The sequence below is a fragment of the Argiope bruennichi genome, chromosome 7 (assembly GCF_947563725.1).
Source record: "Argiope bruennichi chromosome 7, qqArgBrue1.1, whole genome shotgun sequence".
Classification (NCBI taxonomy): Eukaryota; Metazoa; Arthropoda; class Arachnida; order Araneae; family Araneidae; genus Argiope; species Argiope bruennichi.
In genome coordinates, this window is record NC_079157.1 from 22,678,231 (window position 1) to 22,701,015 (window position 22,785).

A 22,785-nucleotide genomic window follows, 5' to 3' on the forward strand; every position below is an offset into this window, starting at 1 on the left:
TTTTCTCAAAGCCAGATTTATTATTTTTTTATTTTTTTGGGAAAAATTAATATAAACTTGTTTGAAACAATCATGTGATTATCATATTATTCATGCGTCGATATTAGCAAAACGATGGTTTTTAGTTTGAGCTTCACAATTTTTTTCACCAAAACATTTTTTCTTTTTTTTTTTGCAAAAATCCGGTTTAAACTGGTTTGGAACGATCACGTGACTATTGCATTGCACAATCGTCCACTTTTAAAAAAGCACTAATTAAAAAAAAAAATATTTGTCTGAAAATCGTTTGAGGTCCACAACTTTTTTGCTAGATAGAAAGATTAAAAATGGAAATAAAAAAAAAATTATATATATACACTCATGTCCAAAATTAAGGTCACAAACATAAAATCTGCAAAAAATGAAAAACTATTCACTGTGTTGCCACGAAATTTGGCACAGAGGTACACTACAATGGAAGAAAGAACATAGACACATAACAACATGGAAAAGATTTTAATTGGGAATTAAGATACAGGGTATATCAAAAAGTGTTACAATATGAATCAGAGATAAAGCATTTATTTCGGGAAAAGCATGTCTAATATGGAGTGTGACCACCGTGCACTGCTATACAGGCTTCACAACGAGCTTTCATACTGTTTATAAGGGTGTCTCAATAAATGCTTGGGGCGACAAAACCCGCCCATTCTTCCAAAAGCGCGGCTTTTCACTCTTGGAGGGTATTGGGAGGGGGGTTACGCTGTGCAATGGCTCTTCCGAGACCATCTAAAACATGTTCAATAGGATAGGGAACCGGAGACCTCGAGGGCTAGTCCATACGTCGAATATCCTCCTCCACAAGAAAATTATCAACCATCTGGGTTCTGTGTGGACGCGCATTATCGTCTATAAACATGAAGTCCAAAACATAAAAATATTTTCAATGTACGCAGACATCTTAACTCAAAAGGAAACAATGAGTTTCTAGTATAAAATCAAAAATATTATAAATATCAAAAGTAAATATTTAAAAAACTTCTTTTCATTGCAATAGTTTTTCTTTATTTCATAGAAAACTCAAACCCAAAAATGCTTGATAATGTATACTATTAATGCCTCTTGTAGCGCTGTACAATACCGTCCAATACAATACAAAATCATCAAAAAAATATTTTTCAATTTCAGAGAAATCAGCATTTAAACATGCTACAACAATAATGTTCTTCAGATATTCTATGCCCTCTTCTTATTTGAAATCCAATGGATTTCATTCACAAATAAAGTAAAGCTCGAAAAACATAATAAACACCTGTCTTACAAGTGAAAAATATTCTCTGAACTACTTTCTGTAAGCACCACACATTTTTTAAGAAAAGGAAACGACGTTGCTCTCCAACAAACATAAAAGCTTTTTTTTCCCGCTTCAGGAAAACGAATGAACATTTAAGAAAAATGTAATATTCCAACCAAAAAAGGAAAAGAAAAGAACCCGTTAACGCTCCAATGCACGGCGTTTTGGAAAACATATAAACGCGATAATAGTAATAATAATAAAAGAGGTTTTCACTTCTTAAAGAAAAACACTGCAAAATAAGCATTTTTCTTCTTTTTTCCGCTCCTCTTTTCAACATTATGGGTTATTTACTAAATCATCTTTAAGTTCACAGTACAGGTTTTATTCGATCTATGCTATCCCAATACAAGCTTTCTCTTAGAAGAACAGAAAGGATTAAAAAAAAAAAATAGTACTTACCGTTCAAGTCATTGTACTAAACATTTCGGAACTAAAGTAAAGAACCGTACTTAATTTTACCAACTAAAATAAAATAGAAAAGAAAGAAAAAAAAAGAACGTGGAAAATAGGTAATAGTAATAGTTCTTTGTGCCATTTCTTGGGTACTTTGTGGACGTGAAAGAAAATGATTTATTTTGGACGTTTTAGTCAAAAGTCTTTTGTTAAACTCTTGCTTTTTTGTACTTGACGTGACTGATTTGCCCGTTGTGATGCGAAATTGTTTCTCCGTTCTCTAAAACATCTGCTTCGAGTTGATGATTTTTTTCCCTCTGAAAAAGATCCGTTAAATAAAAGGAAACTTTGTTGTGGCGGGAAGTTTTCCCAAAGGTATTTAATAATGGTCATTTAGAATATAATAACTTATATAAACAGCGTCCACTGAAGGCGTGATCCAGATTTTGATTACTAAATAATTCATTTCTAAAAAAAATTGCTTTGAAATGAGATAAGAATTATATTTTATGAACTATATTATAAGATTTAAGTTTAAGTTTATATATATATATATATATATATATATATATATATATATATATATATATATATATATATATATATATATATATATATATATATATATATATATATATATATATATATATATATATATATATATCGAAATTTAAAATTAAATCCTAATTCATTTCCTAATTTTTATCTTAATTTAGCTCATATTAACTTCGTTCAAAATGTTCTCTTATTTCCATATCCAATTTCCCCTCTTTGTTTTTAATGCTACAGAAGGTCTGTAAAAATGTAAATAAATAGCGTTTCTCACGCTTTTAGAAAAGGGATAAAAATTTCTTTTGAAAGATCCCTTTAATTCCCTTACTTAAACCGGCAAGTGTGAGGAACTTCCTATCTGAATCTGTACAATGTACCGTAGAAAAAACCACAGGAAAAGGCTTCCTTAAGTTATTTGTAATATCAGCGAAGATAATTACAATTAAAATTATGAATTCAGGCGATAGCTAATAAGCACGTTTGCAGCAGTGCACGTTCAATATCACGACAAACAGATTCCCCGTTCCTGACGATGCAGAAGATATTACGTAAGATCCCGAAATTTTATCCGTATAAGATAACACCCATTAACTGATGACACTGATCTGAATATTGACAATTTCTGGTTGTGGGGCGTTCTGGTTCACTTGAAAGGCATTGTGTATAGGACATGTTCCCGTCATTCTTACTTTAAAAGATCAAATAACATTACATGTCCATCAAATAAATGCGGATATGTTGCGAGTCACCGTCAAAAACCTCGTGTAAAGTATGCAATTTTTGGAACATCAAGTTGGTGGTCACACACAAGCACAGATAGACCCACTTCCTTTTACAGATTTCGTCAAAAATTTAATATAAATTATTTTCAATACTCAATTTTAAAGTAAAGATAAAAGATTTTGGATGTTAAATTTCTTTCATTTTCCTAATATCGTTTTTAAGTCATCGACATCATAGACTAACAAATGAATATAATTCTAAAAAAATTGAATTTAGTGTTTATTTATTGAATATATTCTGTCGAAAATAAGAATTTTAAAATTCTGCTGGAACATACAAATTTCCTCAAAATCTTGTGATCATATTTTTTAGGAGATTGCAATATTTTCTGTTAGTATTTTTTAAACACTAAATGAGAAAAGGAATTAAAAAATTTAAGCGCATGAAAAATTAAAACCGATTAAACAGTAATGAAATAAAAAGCTACTGGAATTTATTGCTGGCTTCATTTTCTATTGATTTTTATTAAAATATATTAGAAAAATTATATAAAAAGGTTTGAAAAGATATTAAATCGTTGGTAGAAAGAAGACGATTTTGAAAAGAGAAACCAGATTTTTCCCCTTAAAATATTAAATCATGAATAAATATTTTTTTTCTGAAAGCCACGAATGAAAATGAATGTGGAAATATCGTTTTCCGCAGGCGTTGAAATAACAAATATGAAATAAATTTGAATAAAATTCTAAAAATACGTTCTGTTTCAAATTAGTTTTCTTTCTTCTTCCAATAATTCTTTTATTGAAAACATTTAACTCCTTAAAATTAAAATATGAAATAAATGCGAAAAATAAAACAAGCTAAACTAAAATCTATTTCAAAATCGTTTGCATACTAATAAATAGCTATTTTGCAATTCAATTAAAATTAGCTTCTTAATTTTACTAAGAAAAATAAATCGGATTGATGATTATCTCTCAATAAGATATGAATTAATTCTTTTTATAAGATTCATTTCCAAAAATTAATAAAAACATTCTATTCATAATAAAAAAAAAGTTCTTGTGATAATAGATACTGTTAATGTAATTGGAGAAATAATTTTTAATAAGGATCGCTATTACGAAAAAAAAAATCAGTAAGTACACGAGATGCATTAATAAAAATCGTTTGCTCGATATTTCTGAAAATAAAAAGTCTCATTACTTTTCTGTTATTATCGATTGTTGGATATTTTTTTAGAAATTAAAACAAAACAATTATTAGAATGTGGAATATAATTATGATACAGCTAAAATTAATAAATTTCTGTAAGGAAATTTTGTTTTTTAAAATATAATCTGTTGAGAAACGAATTCGAATATTAATTTATCTACCAAAATGAATCCATCTTGAAATGTTTTCATTCTATTTTGCATATTATAAAGACAATTAAAAAAACAAAATTAAAAAAAGGGATACTAATATTTTTTTAGAATAAGAAAATTTAATTTTTAACGCCTGATTTTTGTATTAAACATCTTAACACTTATTGTTGAATTAAGGCTCCATTAAAAAGCTACACGGTTATTTTGAAACTAGATCTGATGATGAGGACAAAAACGGAAAAGGATAATTTAAAATGTCTTTTCATTGCATAGCAAATGAAATTTTTTTAAAAAATTAAGTCGAAGTTATCTTAAATTGTTACGCTAATTCAAGCGCAAGTAAAACAATAAAATATGGTTCCCTCAGATTTCTCTTATTTTTTATGGGGATTTTTTTTTTTTGTATTTTTATAGTAAGAAGTCAATTATGATGACACTGCCACAAAACAATCCACATGCCATCGTCTAAATGTATTTTGTCGTAGACTTTCTGCAAAATGCGAATTAGTTTTTAAAATTAAATTGATGTGACTTGCTTGATGTAGTTAAGATAATTGACTGTTTTGATTAAAAATTACAAAAAGAGAAAGACATTATATATGTTTTCACTTGTTTAGTTTTTGAGTTTAAACATGAATACGGAAAATGTCTTTAAAATATAATAGTTATAAAAAAGTTTTTTTTTTTTTGGCTAAAATACAATTAGAAATTTTTTTTAAAGTTTAAAACTTTTATTTAAAAAAACTTTTATATACATTTTATTAGCTTCATGATTTTAAAAATTTTGTATTAATGTAAAATTTTATTATTTCAATTTTATCAAAAATTTTTAAATTTATGATTTTTCAATAAAATTAGATTTGGTTTTAATTAAGAATTATTTGATTTGTTTAATTAAATTTAATATATTAGTAAAGGGGACTCTGAAGTAGCGAATTTGAGAAAATTGATGTTAGAAAATCAAAATGTTTATAAAAATAAATTATAAACTAAATTCTGAAAATGGACGGTATTTAAAGTAAAATTCTTCTTTTTAATACTCCAATAAATGTAAAAAAAATTATACTTAGCAAATCCATTTTTTTATTTCTTTTATTGTTAGATATTCATCATGCACATGAAATATTTGTAAAATAAATTTATTTTTCTGTAAATAAATTTAATACTTATCTGTAAATAAATTTAACTTACTATTAAGAAATTTCTCTTAACTGTATCTTTGCGAATATAATCCTTTTTTTATACTTTTTAAATTTGTTTGATATGCGTAATACTTTTGTAATAAATAATTCAATTTATATTTTCATGCCTCTAGGAATAATCTCAATGCCTCAATTTAGAAAAAAATTCCAAACATCCTTTCAAATTCTTTCAGATGTTGTTGAAAAGCAGAAAATCTCCCCTTATTTGTTAAATCTGATTTTTTTTCGAAATATTTCATTTTTATCAACCGAACTGTCTTTAGTTTTCTTAGAAATATTATCGTCTTATTTTGAAAATAAACTCAAATATAAATAAATGTTTAAATCCAAATCAGAAAACTTTCTCTATTTATCGAATTAATTTTTACAACATTTAATTCAATTTTTCTTGCAAGATTTTGCGAACCAAACGATTTAGATATAAATAATTATTTAAATCAAAACATTGACCGGAAAAATATTTTTGATAAAATATTTTGTTTCCATATTTTTTTTATTTCGTAAACAAAAGATTGTTTCATTCAGAAAGGATCTTTTTAAATATGTAAAATATATCGATGTAACGATAATTTAATCACCATCGTTGAAGTTGATGAATATTGCTTCAATTGTTGTCAACAAATAAAAGTGCAGCAAGTTTTTTAAATGTAGTTATTTAAATTGATGACCGCGGGAAAATATTTTCAATATTTTTTAATGATTAAAACTTCATTTGATCGTTATAAAGAACTATTTATTAATGGAAATTTATATTCGTGTAATGCATATAAAATGAGATATGATATCTAAAACAATATGCAGCTGATATTATATGTTATGCGCCATTACATTTTTCTGTTATAATGTCTTAATTTGATTTGTCTATATTTGATAATCAATGAATTTGCTACAATTAGAATATAAAGAACGATTATTAAATTTGATTTACTTCTTGTTTGTAAAAATGAAATTACGTTATTTTTTTTACTTACTTCCTGACATACTAGAGCTTTGTAATTTTGTACACTTGCATGTTATTGATGGAATTACTCATTAAAATGTGAGTTAATTGATTTGTTTAATTTATATTTAAAAAGCATACAAAAGGTGCCATCTGTTGGCGAAATTTCAGACAAAATTATTACATGATCTCGTGTTATATTGTAATTTGTATTATATTTCGTATTTAGTATTATAATTATAAAAAATTATTCAAATAAAAGAACTCTATAGTTTAGTGCATTGATAAAAGTGATTTTAAATCCACTTTAATTCAACTATTATCTCTTCCCATAAAGAAAGATAACTTGTTAAGTAATATTTAAATAGATAAAGTTTTTTTTTTCCTTTCAACTTTTTCATATTTCTCGAATATGGATAACGTCGTGTTAAGTTGACTTTATGGGCTTTTATCATTTGATTGTCCAAAGTTGATATAGATTTATCCAATATTTGTTATAAATATTAGATTTTGAAGTCATGGTCAAATATTTAAATTTTTCTATGTTTTTTATTGAATTCACATACATGAGAATGGACAAACTGACAGACAGACAACCTGCCAATGGATTTTATTTAAAATTTTATACTGAATTCTAATTCTGATAATGAAAACATAAACCAAATTTTATCCATGTATCTCTTTGTATTTTATTTATAGTTATCTTGTTCAGATGCATAGGGATGGACGGAATGACAGACAGACTTAAGACTTAATATTAAGGGATACTGCTTATCAATTAAAGAAAATATTCAATTCTTCTGTAAAGACCACTTACCACATTTCATCGGTCTGGCATGTCTCCTTTTCATTTATCATGTTCGTAGACTAACAATAACAAGACGCACATTTTTTTTTTTTTTTTTTTTGTGATGGGGGCGTTGTTGGGGGGATACTTAAAATGAGAAGATTCCTTAAAATCACCAGGTCGAAAATTATGACGATTATAAAATGAGTGTTTGATATATGAAAAAGTATGAATGAATGAAGAAATAAATTTAATAAAATAAATAAGTATAAAAAAGAAAAATCAAACTATACGCCAAACACAATGCTGTTTTGTAGATATGCATGGTGGTAAGATGAATAAGAGAGAAAATGCTATTGCTTTTTTTATTGCCTAACACAAAAAACACTTGTTTTGAAAATATCAAATGCTATTTTTATAGAGATTGTTCTACAGAATTTTGAGTATACAGATGCGCCATGGATTTTTCTTATTCTTCTATTCGTAAAATACCAACAATAAAAAAAGAGAAAAGAACTGGAAAGATATTTTATATTCAGATAAATGCATTTTAAAATTTCGAAACGTCTACGTTTATTTTTACCTGCACTGAACCGTTTTTTTTAACTCAGCAGAATATATCTCAGAGAATTATTACAAAAAAAAGTTTTAAAAACTATTTGCTTAAAAATATTTCAATTTTCGAACTTAAAAACATTTCTAAAAAAACCTACATAAATTAACCTTTCTTTTTATATTTTTTTAACTTGATGTGTGATTTCCATAAAATTTTTAAGGACATTGTCCCTAAAAAATTAATGCACAGTTTGAAATAACTGCCATTTGGAAGTAGAGATAAAAAAAGGAATTTATAAAAGTATATTAGTAAGCTGTATCTTTCTAAATACTTTGTGTTAGAAGTCTTATTTTTAATAATCTGAATTTGAAAATTGCTCACAATTTAAAAAAAGTCTCAACTTAAAATCACAATCTAAGTTCTTAAAATCATTCCAAAAAACATTATCTGAAAATAAAAAAAATCATTTTTGCTCTGCTCTTCTTTATGAAATGACAAATCATTATTTCATAGAACTGGCAGACGATAATTAGAAAAATAATATTTTATTTAAAAAAGGAAAAAAAGAGCAGACGTTATTTGCAAAAATAACAAATAACTATAAATTCATAATGAACTTAAATTGTCATTTATTCAGTTTTTTTCCACTAAAAATTTTATTTCCCAAAATTTGAATTTAAAATTACTTGTTCTTTAAAGCATTTGTATTGATCAAAAATACGCAAATTTACTATTTTAAATTGCTTTCAATTCTTGCGCGGGTTCAATATGCATATGGAAATACAATTATCACTTTTGTACATGCAAATATAATAAATGAAACAATCCCGCTCAGTAATGAAATTTCTTAGAATTTCAATTTTTTGAAATGAAAAAAAAAGTTGTTTCAAAATTTGACATTAGATATATTTTCAGAAAATGGTGAATACCCAATTTACAGAGCTGACAGATAATAATTAGAAAAAATGTTTGCAACAAAAGACAAATGTTAATTTTAAAACGAAAACAGAATGTAATGATAAAATTTTGTATGAGTTATATTTTCACATAATAATATAAAGTTAATTTACATAATTTGCAGACGATAATCAAAAATATGTACAAACGACTGAAAAGATTTATTAAAAATAAATAAACTTTAATTATAAATTTTAATTAAAATCTTTATTTTATTTTTCGATTTTTAAATTCTACCATGAGCGTTCGTAAAAACAGTTCTGGTTATTTTTTAAAATTGAGTTAATTCATACTGACTAGATACACGTGAAAACGCTGTGACAGTTTACTTTGAAAATCACTGAACTTTGTACAAGAGAATAAAATATCGTGACTGAGTGTGACACTGCTGTTGATATTAGATGATATACTTAATTACGTTTATCATGTGGCATTTCATCACGTGACTATATATCAATATTAATTAAAAGTGATTAATACATCTGAAAGAGTCCAGTTATAAAATATATATCTTATGGAATCGGAATTATTGGATTTATTTTGTACTATGCATACCACTATATTTAAAAAGGAATTTATTTTTGACATATAAATACGGCAGAAATTATTTAAAAAACAATAATTATTACATTATAGTCGCACTAAAATCTTATATCTTGTTAAAAAATTCAAAAATATTAGTTATTTCCTATAATAATTTAATTCTCAATGAAAAAAAAGCCCTATTTAAATCGAATTTAGCACATTTATTCATTCCACTCATAATCAAATACCTTTTTTCAGTAAATGGAATTTATTTTTGCCATGCAAATAAAGTGCAAGCATTTTAAAAAATTGTGAATTACTTTAGGCTTATATTACCTAAAATATTATATATTTTTTAAAAATTCAGAAATATTTGTTATTTTTAATAAAATGTAATTCTCAATAAAAACACACACACACACACATTTAAAATAATTTTTTTTGCGTAATCATGCATTCCATTTATAATCAGATAGCTTTTTTCAGGAGTATTATTGCATTCAGGAGTACAAAGTAATTCGTTTTAAAGGTCTAGATAAATGGAATTTATTTTTGGCATATAAATAAGGCTCAAACTATTAAATAAATAAGAATTACTTTATAATTAAATTTCCTAAAATCTTACATATTTTAAAAAATTAAGGAATATTAATTATTTTTAATAATATGTAATTCTCAATGAAAAAAAAACCCATTTAAATCAAGTTTATCATAATCATACATTCCACTCATAATCAGATACCTTCTTTCAGGAGTATTATTGCATTCAGGAGTACAAAGTAATTCGTTTTAAAGGTCTAGATAAATGGAATTTATTTTTGGCATATAAATAAGGCTCAAACTATTAAATAAATAAGAATTACTTTATAATTAAATTTCCTAAAATCTTACATATTTTAAAAAATTAAGGAATATTAATTATTTTTAATAATATGTAATTCTCAATGAAAAAAAACCCATTTAAATCAAGTTTATCATAATCATACATTCCACTCATAATCAGATACCTTCTTTCAGGAGTATTATTGCATTCAGGAGTACAAAGTAATTCGTTTTAAAGGTCTAGAGAAATGGAATTTATTTTTGGCATATAAATAAGGCTCAAACTATTAAATAAATAAGGATTACTTTATAATTAAATTTCCTAAAATCTTACATATTTTTAAAAAATTAAGGAATATTAATTATTTTTAATAATATGTAATTCTCAATGAAAAAAAACCCATTTAAATTAAATTTATCATAATCATGCATTCCACTCATAATCAGATACCTTCTTTCAGGAGTATTATTACATTCTGAAGTACAGAAGAACTAGTTTCAAAGGTCTAGATAAATGGAATTTATTTTTGGCTTATAAATAAGACTCAAACTATTTTTAAAAAAGATAAGGATTATTTTCCTATTCCTAAAAACTTTTATTTTTTCAAAAAATTCAGAAATATTAATTATTTTTAATAATATGCAATTATCGATAAAAAAACCCATTTAAATCGAATTTATCATAGCCATGCGTTCCACTCATAAGCTGATACCTTCTTTCAGGAGCGTTATTGCATTTTAAGATACCTTACACGGTAACTATCATTTTTCTGTACCACCCCACTGCAATTAAACAAACTAACATGATCCTCCCCCTCCTTTGTCTCGGAACAGCTATTCCTTTGTTAATAACCGTCATTTCGCAGCAGGATGTTACTACCGCACCAGTAAGTAACAAGAATCTGCAAACGAAAATATTCGAGTAACAAAACAACAGCTGCCGTTGGCAGAGTTAAGAAAACCACGCTTTAATTCGTGTTTCGCTTCCATAATTACTCGTCTTCTGGCAGACGATAATGACTACCTAATATTTGGAACAATTTTCTCTTAAGTACCAATTAGGGGAGAGGAGGAGCATGACCATAGACACGTTTTTTTTCTTTTTTATTTTTATATTAAAAGTGTGAAAATTGGCTCATTTTTTAAAAATCGTCTGCGTAGGAGGTACGTTTCGTTAGTAATGAGTGAATGCGTAGGTAACGATGTCGGTTCAATTATACCGTTTGGTATTTCGTTAGATATGATATTTTAGATTTTTTTTCTCTGATAGTTATGTAAGAGGAGGTCGAACGGTAGTTAACAGATATTGGTTAAGCATATAGGGTTGTTATAAAATATTTTTTACAATATGCAGACATCTGCAGCTAAAATTAAAGAATGAAGTGAAATCAAAATTCACATACTAATTTTGAAAATCTGAGGTTGAGGAACTTTGGGAGGTAGAGGAAGAGCGGGGGTAGTCTTCGTCTTAAAAATTTCACGAACACTTTTTAATAGTGCTTTTAACCCCGGTGTAAAATTGAAGACTTTGCAAAAGGTCGTGACCGCTACAGTTGCTCTGATTTTTATTTTCTGAGTACCGTAGAATACTTCTATAATAGAAAAATTGAATATATATTTTGTTCACCATTTTTCCTACTATTGAAACAGAAATTTGACTTAAAACTGCAATTGTAATCACACGATCACATACCAAATTTCATTTATTTAACTCATTGTTGCATTTTTTGAATTATTACTTTCACAAACGTTCGAAAGTACAAACTGACAGACGGTCAACCCATTGACGGATTTCGTTCTAAATTTGGTATAGATCTACTATTTAGAAGCTGGACACATCAAATTTCATTGAATTAAGTCCCTGCGTTCATGGCACCATGTTCTTCTGAAAGCCGAAACCGACAGACGATCAACCTCTTGTTAGATTTGGCTCACAATCTGATGAGTGCCTGCACTCTCAATGCTAAACCTGAGTACCAAATGTAACCTACTTAGCTATTTACATTTTTTTCCGGCGTCCTTGCATAGGGATAGCGCATCTTCCCCGTGATTTGGGCGACCCGGGTTCGAATCCCAGTTCGGGCATTGTTGTTCTTCATCTGTGTTCTATCTGTGAGGTGTGTGAATGTCCCCCCCCCTGTAAAAAGGGGTTGTGCAAGCGAATGTGTGAATTTCATCTTCATATGAGCTTGAAGTCAGACTTCTGTCCTCGGGTGCTCAGGGGTCTTTACCCTCAGAAGCCACTGCACCCCCTCTCCGTGGTAGCGCGTGCACGACATCATCATCTTTACATTTTATAATTATCGGGTTCGTTTGTATTCGGACAGCCGAATAAATGCGCTTCCTCTGAATGGATTTCTCACAAATCTTAATAGAAATCCCTATTTCTATATAGAAATCTAAATTTGGCGCATGATCCATATTCGAAATTTTAACACTCCAGCTCAAAGCATTTTTGAATGATCTTGCACTCAAATAAACAAACCTAATTCTGAAAATGTAGATTTAAGATTCAGCAAGGTTAGAAAGTTTCTCAAAGAGGATGGGAAAAAGGCAACCAAAATACATATTCAATTTTTTCGGTACTAGTGTATTTATTGCATGGAAGCGATTAAATGTCAGAGATTGAATGCTAGGTTCAAGAAAAATTCTAAATTCATCTTAAAGATAAATATTTCGCGACTAACGTTTGCCAATGTCATGTAATTGCTACATAAGTATCGGTTTTCCCTACTACACTACAAAGAACACAACTCTCATGTGTTGGGCGCTGAAAATAAAAATCTGCGTACTTGTAGCATTCGTGACTTGACCAGGATGCACAATTTTATGCTTAGATGGGGGATCAGAACTTTAATAGAGAATGTGTGAGAAGGGTTGGTGCAGGCTACTTCTGCTGATTTTTTTTTCCCATAATTGAATACAAGGAATTCATAAAAATGTGTTATTAGTGCAACTATTTTGAACAGCCTACATTTTTTTTAAAAAAAATTCGCATTGCTTTTGAAACGTGTGTTTAAAATATTTGAAATTAGTGCAATTTGTAGGTTTGTGCAGAATAATGAAATACTTTTATGCTTAAATACTTAAGATTTAATTCCGAAATTACAGAAGATCCGCTGAGAACATAAGCTTCTCATGGCATTGTGGTTCTGAGTTAAATTTGATTTTATTCGACCTGAAAAAAAGTCGTCCAAAATGCACTCGATTTTATGCTACTTTTTTTAATCATCCACATGCTTACGATTAATTACCAAAGATCGCATTCGCTTAATATAATGCGATTGATTATCAAAGATTGCATTCTCATAATATAATACGATTAATTACCAAAGATCGCATTCGCTTAATATAATGCGATTGATTACCAAAGATCGCATTCGCATAATATAATAGCCTCTAAAGTGCAGATATGAGTCTTGATTGAAACCAAATCAGCCAAGGAGTTGACTCTCTGTTGTTCTTTCACAAGCCTGTAAATGCGACAATTCAAAAATTAAAGGACGTAAATAAGTGAAATTTGATTGTAATTTTGTGACTACAATTGTGGTTCAGTGTCAATTTTGGTTTTATTCGGCCAGGGAAAACAGTCGTCCAAAATACATTCGGTTGTCTGATACTTGTCAACTACCAGCATGCTTACGATTAATAATTAATTACGCTAACATAATAGCATCTAAAGTGCAGATATGAGTCATGATTAAAACCAGCAACGTCAAGGGGTTGACCATCTATTGTTCTGTTCTTTCACAAGCCTGCAAACGCGATAACTCCAAAATTCAAAAACCTAAATGAGTGAAAGTTATGCAAATTTTGCATTTGCAATTATGGTTCAGCGCCAAAATTTTGTTTTATTCGGCATGGGAAAAAAATCGTCCAAAATACATTCGGTTGTCGGGTACTTGCCAATTACCAGCATGCTTATGATTAATTACCAAAGATCACCCTCTAATATAATAGCATCTAAAGTGCAGATATGAGTCATAATTGAAAGCAGAACCGTCAATGGATTAACAGTCTGTTATTCTGTCCTTCACAAGCCTGTAAACGGAATAAATAAGAAATTCAGTGATTTAAATGAAGGAAATTTGATATGTAATTTTGTGACTACAATTCTGGTTCAGTGTCAAATGTGGTTTCATTCGGCCTGGAAAAACAGTTGTCCAAAATACATTCGGTTTTCTGGTACTTTTGAATCACCCGCAGGCTTACGATTCGTTGCCAAAGATCGCATGCTAATACTTTGTTTCATAACTGTTGCCCATGCGGTTGATAATAGATAATACATTTATTAGAAAGCTTGCAAGGCAATTTTGAGATATCCTTCTCTGTGGTTTCATTTAAAAGGTCTTTCTGTTTTGTATGTTCTGCTGATATAATCAATACGTCTGCAGACTTATTGGCCATACTAAAAGAATGTACAGTAATATTTAATATCTGTATGAAATCATGAAGCATGAAAACACAGGACTCGGAATCTGTCCTTTTGCAATCAAGATCTTCTACTATCCATTGTCCTTTGAATTCGAAAGTTCCAAAACCACTGAATAATTTCCTATTACAATGGAATCCGAATCATGGGCTTTGTTCTAATTAACCAACGAGAGCCCATTCCACCAACTCCGAACATTTTCGATATCTTGAAAGCCATTCGAATTCGTTCATCCTTGGTTTGCGAAGCACCCTGGTTGCTTCAGGGTGAAATTGAAATAATGGAAAACGTTCCAGAACCACCAGTGCCTCTCTCACTCCCCCCATTCCCTTCCCAGGTGTTACCGAATACATCCGAATGACGGAGGGGGTGCGGAGACGGGTGAACAAAACAAAGCCGAATGAAATTAAAACTCTGTGTTTAAAAATAATAATAAAGAAAAAAATCTTAATCGAACTCATTTTGGAATGATTCGAAATTCATTCCAGCGTGTTCCATTTTCCATCTATATACACAATTCGAACTTGTTCCGGAATTCTTCTTCCCTCTCCATCACCCCGAGGGGGAAGTTAACAATTTTCGAAAACTACCCCTAGAGGGCGCTTTATTTCACGAAGTGTAAAATCCTCTATAACTAATGACTTATCCGTGCAGCATTGTGGCTTAGCGTCAGTGTGAAATATACTTTTGGGACTTATTCGTTTTGCTAATTAACTGTTCTGCACGCTTGGCAGGCGCACCGTTAATTAATAATGATTCTGTGTTTTGGCAATTAGTACCTACCACTCTAAGGGGGCATCCTCCTTGGGGTGTTTCTAATGTTTGTAAATTTATCACTCCCCCTCCCCCCATCCCTCCATTCCAGACGGTATTTTTTGTTCGGGAGGGGTGTATAATTTTCTTGCATGCCATTCTCACGAAAGAAACGGGGGTGGAATTTCGAATGAATTCCTTCCATTTTATTCACACCCCTTAAGACATTGTTGTGGAAAAAAGACGTATTTATATGCAAATTATCGTTTGGCGTTCTTTTCGTGCGGAAAAAAAGGGATGGGAAGAGGTGAGGGGGTGAAGGAGATGATGAAAAAGTGAAAATCATGTTACAAAACACGCATTCGAGTTTGTGAGGGAAATTTGAATCAATTTTTGCGAGCCTCCCCAAATGAGAAAAAGCGACCACTCGGAAAAATATTACTTTTTACTTCCTTTTGTGCCTTAGTACGGCTTCGTCGTGTAGATCTTAAGAAGTGTTTGTGCATAATCATTTTTATTACATATTCATTTCAAGGGACCACTTTTTTTTCCTTTCTTCCCTGTTTCTCTTTGAAAAGGTTTCTTTAAAAGGTTTAGATCGTTTTCATAAAAATATGCATAGAATGTAATTTTTTTATTTTTTAAAATTTTAAGGATCGGATTGCTGTGTGTAATTTTATTCGTTTGCTCATAATTACTGTACCGTTACATATTGTACTGTTACATATTCAATTCAAAAGCCCGTTTTGTTTCCCCTTCGTTTATTTTGCCTCCTAACCCTGTTTTCCTTTGAAATTGTTTCATCAGAAATTGTAGATTGTTACCTTAAAAATGCACATGGAATACCATCTATCTAAAATTATGAAATGTTGTTTGTAATTTAAATTGATTTATAATTAGAAATAACAAAACAACTTATGCCCTCTATGTCTAGACATTTAAAAGCTATTACGGACACATCAGGATAACCTATTCAGTCCCAATTGACTGAAATATCACAATACTTAATGCGTATTGATTTCTTTAAAGTGTACAAAAACTTTTGTGATATAACTTCTTTCATTTTGTTTTGTTTAATTTTTCAATAAAAAAAATTAATCATTAAAACACACACACACACACACACACACACACACACACATGTATGTATATAATGTAATTGTAGAAAAATCGTATTGTTAAAATAGCATGTATATACATAATGTAATTGTATAAAATTTATATTGTAAAAATAGCATGTATGTATAAAATGCAATTGTATAAAAATTGCATACTTTAAGAAATCTTGTTATGAGAAAATCATAAATAATATTTAAAAAATTCTCATGCTGAAATATTAAATTTTAAAATTGAATAATATTTCATTATAATTCGTAAGTATACGAACACTTTTGGGAGCCAGTATACACTCTCCCTAATCCCTTTCTACAGCTATGCTGCTGAATTTAGCATTCAAAAAGCTAATCATTTAATTTTAAGAATATTTTGTAAGGAAAAAAATGTTCTAGTACTTCGCTGCTATAAAATGTTTTGTTATTAAAAATTCTTAAACATAAATGTGTAAATGAAATTTTTGAAAAATTATTATGATTTCTATAAAAGATAATTAAAATATTCATTATGTAAATCATAATACATTGTGGTATGATAAATAATTCGTTGCATAGCAACCGTTGCTATTTTAAAAAATTCAAGATTTACAAATGAGTATATAAAATTTTCTAGTAGGTCATATAAAAAGAGAAAAAAAACAAAAACAATTTTGCGTAAAAGTAATTCAACAAATTGTATAAAACGAATTAATCAAAATGCAAATTTTTGAAAATTTATGATTACTTCGCACAAATTATTTCCAGAAACAAATGACTTTTTGAATAAATGTTATAATTTGTTATTGTAGCTTACAATAAATCAGTTTCATGTTTAACATTAGTAAATAAGAAAAAATCTTAAATTATAATAAGCTAATATATTCCCTAACAAGTTATGAAAAAAGTATTGAACGTTAAAATAATTCAACAGCATAGATAATAATAAATTGAGCTTTTGAAAGCATATGATTATTTTACAAAAATGTTTTATGCATCGTTTTATTTTTACTTCCGTAAAAATAAATAAATAAATAAAAAGGCTCTTCGAATAAATTATTCACTTTGTTATTATAATGTTGCAACAAAATTTATATCAATGCAGCTTTTAGTGTTCCATTTATAAACCTTAAACAGAATGATCAGCTTTGATTGGTTAAGAACTAAAAATGTGACATGTCAAGCGTAAAATTAATAGCGAGTGTTTTTATAAACAGGTGATTAACTAGTTACAAAGAGCCTTATAAAAGATAGAGGAAAAAGTAGTACTCGGTCAATTTCTCTGACTTAATTGATTCGCTCAACAACTCACGATTAAAGTTTATACTAGAAATAAAAAATACATCGCTAAAAACAAAAATAATCGTCTGCCATAGCTCGATGAGTTGAGTACACACAGTGCTTACGAAATCAGTAGTAAAATATCGTTTGTTTCTGAATAAAAACAAAGGAACTGCCATTGAATCGCTTGCTTGGTATGTTGGTCACGTTAGAAGGGGGTCACTGGCGGCTTTCACCTGATGTATGCGCATTCCAATTATAGCAGACGTGACTTATTATCTGGAGACGCTTCAAAATGACTATTTTTTTTTCTGCTTTCTTCAGGATTCATACATGTTGCCTAATTGGGAAATAAAAAATGGCGAAAAAAGTATCGCCAAACGACTAGTGAAAAAAAGTAAGAATGAAACATTCTGCAATGTTTAATTCTTGATCAAAAAGAGCACGATTACGGTTATGATTGTTCTTTTTTTTTAATTTATTTTTTTCTTCGTGTTCTTTTTTTAGCATACGCCTTTCACTTCTCAGACGCGTTGCCATACTCTCAGTCGTAATTAAAGGCAAACGATCTTTTGCATTCTTGTAAAAATCTCGGTGTGTTCTAATGGCTTTCTTTTCCGTACGGCGTGATTAAAGCGGAATTATTATTATTTTTTCGTTTGTTTTTCTTTCAGAAACCAACATAAATGAAACTCGCAGAATTTCATTAACTTATTACATAACGCTAATTACAAATTACGTTATTCATTTCTTTGATGCTTCGGTTTTTTTTTTTTTTTTTTTTCATTTTGTGTTCTTTTTCTTTGTATTCATAACAAGAATATGTAAACACAAGAATACATAACGAATGCAAATTTTTCGTGCACGGTGTAAACAAACTACGAACGTAAAGAAGAAAGAGAAATTAGATGGATTGGAATTAAAGAAAAAGAAAGAAAGAAATTCTAAATGAGGGGAGAAAAAAGTATTATTTGTTGAATGCAGCTTTCATGTTGAAATGAAAGAATAGAATAAGATATATGGTATAAAGTCGAAGCAAATAATTAATTAATAAAAAAAAATCTGAACAAAAAACATTTATTTTTTAACAGTGAAAAAAAAAGAAGAAAAAAGAGAAGCTATTTAAATAACATGATAGCTAATAATCTTTTTTTAAAACATGATTCTTCTCACTTATGCATGTGATTAGTTTGATTATTACAAAAGAGCTCTAAAACGAAATGTTTTTAAAGTGCTATAATTGATATTCTTTTCAACAATGGAAGTTTTTTTAATGACCAAAAAATTTTCGAAACATTCTAAATTACAATGACATTGGAAAGAAATAATAATCTTTAAAACGGTATAAAACATTCGTTGTTGACAGGAACTAAACAAAGATTTAATTCATTATTTATTCTTGGCTTTTTTTCTTCCTAAAGTTATTATAAAAATGTTCTTTTATATTAAAAAAAATGCTTAATATAAAAGAATGATTGTCTTTCCAACTCACTTTTATTGAAATATTTTATAAAACAAGAAATTATTCTATTTTATAGTGCAACTAACAAAATAGACCTAATAAGAAATGCTAGAACGTCGAAAATTAATTGATTTCAAATTCTAATCAAAATAATTCTCATTAAAAGGAAAAATTTGCATGTTAATTAAATTACTATAATTAAAAACTAAACTTTCGAATTTTAAAATGATGTTAAAATCTATTATTAATATAAAAGAATGATTGTCTTTCCAACTCACTTTTATTGAAATATATTTGAAATATTTTATAAAACAAGAAATTATTCTATTTTATAGTGCAACTAACAAAATAGACCTAATAATAAATGCTAGAACGTCGAAAATTAATTGATTTCAAATTCTAATCAAAATAATTCTCATTAAAAGGAAAAATTTGCATGTTAATTAAATTACTATAATTAAAAACTGAACTTTCGAATTTTAAAATGATGTTAAAATCTATTATTAATATAAAAGAATGATTGTTTTTCCAACTCACTTTTATTGAAATATATTTGAAATATTTTATAAAACAAGAAATTATTCTATTTTATAGTGCAACTAACAAAATAGACCTAATAATAAATGCTAGAACGTCGAAAATTAATTGATTTCAAATTCTAATAAAAATAATTCTCATTAAAAGGAAAAATTTGCATGTTAATTAAATTACTATAATTAAAAACTAAACTTTCGAATTTTAAAATGATGTTAAAATCTATTATTAATATAAAAGAATGATTGTTTTTCCAACTCACTTTTATTGAAATATATTTGAAATATTTTATAAAACAAGAAATTATTCTATTTTATAGTGCAACTAACAAAATAGACCTAATAATAAATGCTAGAACGTCGAAAATTAATTGATTTCAAATTCTAATCAAAATAATTCTCATTAAAAGGAAAAATTTGCATGTTAATTAAATTACTATAATTAAAAACTAAACTTTCGAATTTTAAAATGATGTTAAAATCTATTATGCGCAATAGTTTTTCAGGAGCTATTGCGCAAACAAAATCTTGCTTGATTTTTAATTAATTAAAATTACAAAAAAAAATGCTGCGAAAATTTAATTTCTTAAGTACATCTGCCCGAATTCAGTATTAGTTTAGGTCAAACGGTCTATTCTGAGAAAAGTTTATGACCATACATATATAAACAGATATATGTTCACAATTCAAAAATATGTTTGATTATTATTATTGATTATTACAATATAGTTTATATTAGAATAGTTTTTCGTTAAGTACTCCGTAATCGAGAAAGTAATCCAACGGGAGTGGTCTCCATAAAACTTTCTCGCATGCTCTGTAATAATGGTGTTATATCAGAGAAGGCTTTACATGGCATTGGCGTACAATAGCTAAGAAAAATTAAACTTTGGCATGGATTTAGCATTGCTAAACATTTTACTGTTAACTTTGGCGAGTTTTTTGGCGACTACTCCATGGCATTTCTTAATAATATTTAAAAGCCGAATTTGCGTTTTAGACAGATTTTTTCCCCAACCAACTCAAATAAAAATTTGACATAAAAAAGGAAGCAAAATCATATACCTAATGTGATATATTATAGTTATTGCGTTTTTCAGTTATCACTTTTACATGTTTCTGAGCGCACAGACCGAGAGATGGCCAACCCTTTATTGGATTTGTCTCAAACTTTTATACGTTTCTACACAGCAGATATTAAATCTGTGAACCAACTTTTATACATCTAGCTCTCTTTATTTTGAAGTTGTCGTGCTAATTTATATTCGGACAGCCAGACAGACAGAACGTCCCCTAGAGGGATTTTCTCAAAATTTGATAGAAATCCACAAATTTGTTGTTGTTTCTTAGAGCACTTGTCACGGACAAGCCCGCTGTTGCGAAGACAGCGATTTAAGCCGGCGAGGGAGCGTCTCTTGTTTTTATAGTAGCGCCAACAAGGGCCAAGAGTACGACTTTGCTACTAACGCATCACTCATTCGCTTACACAACCCATTTTTACAGGAGGGCACATTTACACATTTCACAGATAGAACAACAGAAGAACAACCATGCTCAAACTGGGACTTGAACCCAGGACGTCCAGATCACAGGGAAAACGCGCTATCCCTATGCCAGGACGCCGGCACAAATTTGTTGTAAAGACCATATTTCAAATTTTTACCTCAGAACGTTTTTGAATTTTCTCTGTCACAGAAAGACTGACGGATATTTTTCAAAAATGTGTATTTCGAAATCAGGGAGGTCTAAAATCAAGAGGAGTAAAATCTGAAAACCAAATTCATGTTTCAGCCGTGTTTTTCACTACCGACTGAAAAAAAATATGGCAAAAAAACTGCACTTATAGTCATAAAATTCCATAGGGAAATTTGTTATATTTAAGTCACTGTTTTTCAGTTATAGTGCTTACATATTTCTGAATGTACAGACCGATAAACAGTCAACCCCTTGTTCAATCTGTCTAAAAATTTAACAAATGTCTAAAATTTAGATTTTAAATACGTGTACCGAATTTTATCTTTCTAGCTCTCGGTTTTTTGTAGTTATCGATTTATATTCGAACAGCCAGACAGACAGACTTCTTCCAATCTGATTTTGCTAAAATTTTGATATAAATCTAAAAATGTAGAGTAAAAATCGTATACCAAATAACACCCATCCAGATCAAAGTATTTTTGAGTTATCTTTGTCACAGACAGATCGACAGACATATATTTTCCAGAAATGTATTTTCCGAACTCTAAAACATGGAAATTCGACAAAATCTCAAGTTCAATTTTTTTTTTTTTTTTTTTTTTTTTACCATTATTATACTTTTTTTATATCACGTATACGAAAAAAATTAAATTTACATATAAATAAAAATACTTGAGTTTTTTGTACAAAATGTTTAAACATGAAACTGATGTTTACCTTTTTTTATCACATAATATTTTTCCGAAATCACTAAGAGAAACCACATTAACTAATTATGGTGTTAATTAACTATTTTGAAATATTATCTTCCTTAATTCAGTATAAACTATTTTATTCCTTAAAATTTCTTTTATACATTGAGTAATTTTTATTCGATGGTAAGTTTTCTCACTCGTTTCCCCCCCCCCTCTTCATTCTAAAATATTCTTACATCGTTAACTTTAAAAAATTGCTCCTGTTATAATTACTCGTAATTTAATGAAGCTTTAAAGAACAATTTGCCATGGCGCTTAAAATGCACAGAAATTTAATTAAAAGCTCTTTTTTTTAAATAAATTATTCCTTTAAACATTGACTCTTTATAGTTTGGAATGCACCTGTCTTATATCAACTCCGTAAAAGTTTACTTTCTAGTAATTATTTACTTTTAAATTACTCGGTTAATTAATATTAAGAATCTCCTCTTTTGCTGCGATCTTTAATTGTTTTCGCTAGATAATTAGCTGTTACTCAGTATCAGGGTATAAAACAAGATGTTTAAACATGTGGGATTTTTATTATTCGCTATCTCTATTTTTTTTATTTTATTTATTTATTTATTTATTTTTAGTTTCTATATATGACATATATAAAGAGAAAATAATTTATTGTCAAAAATCAC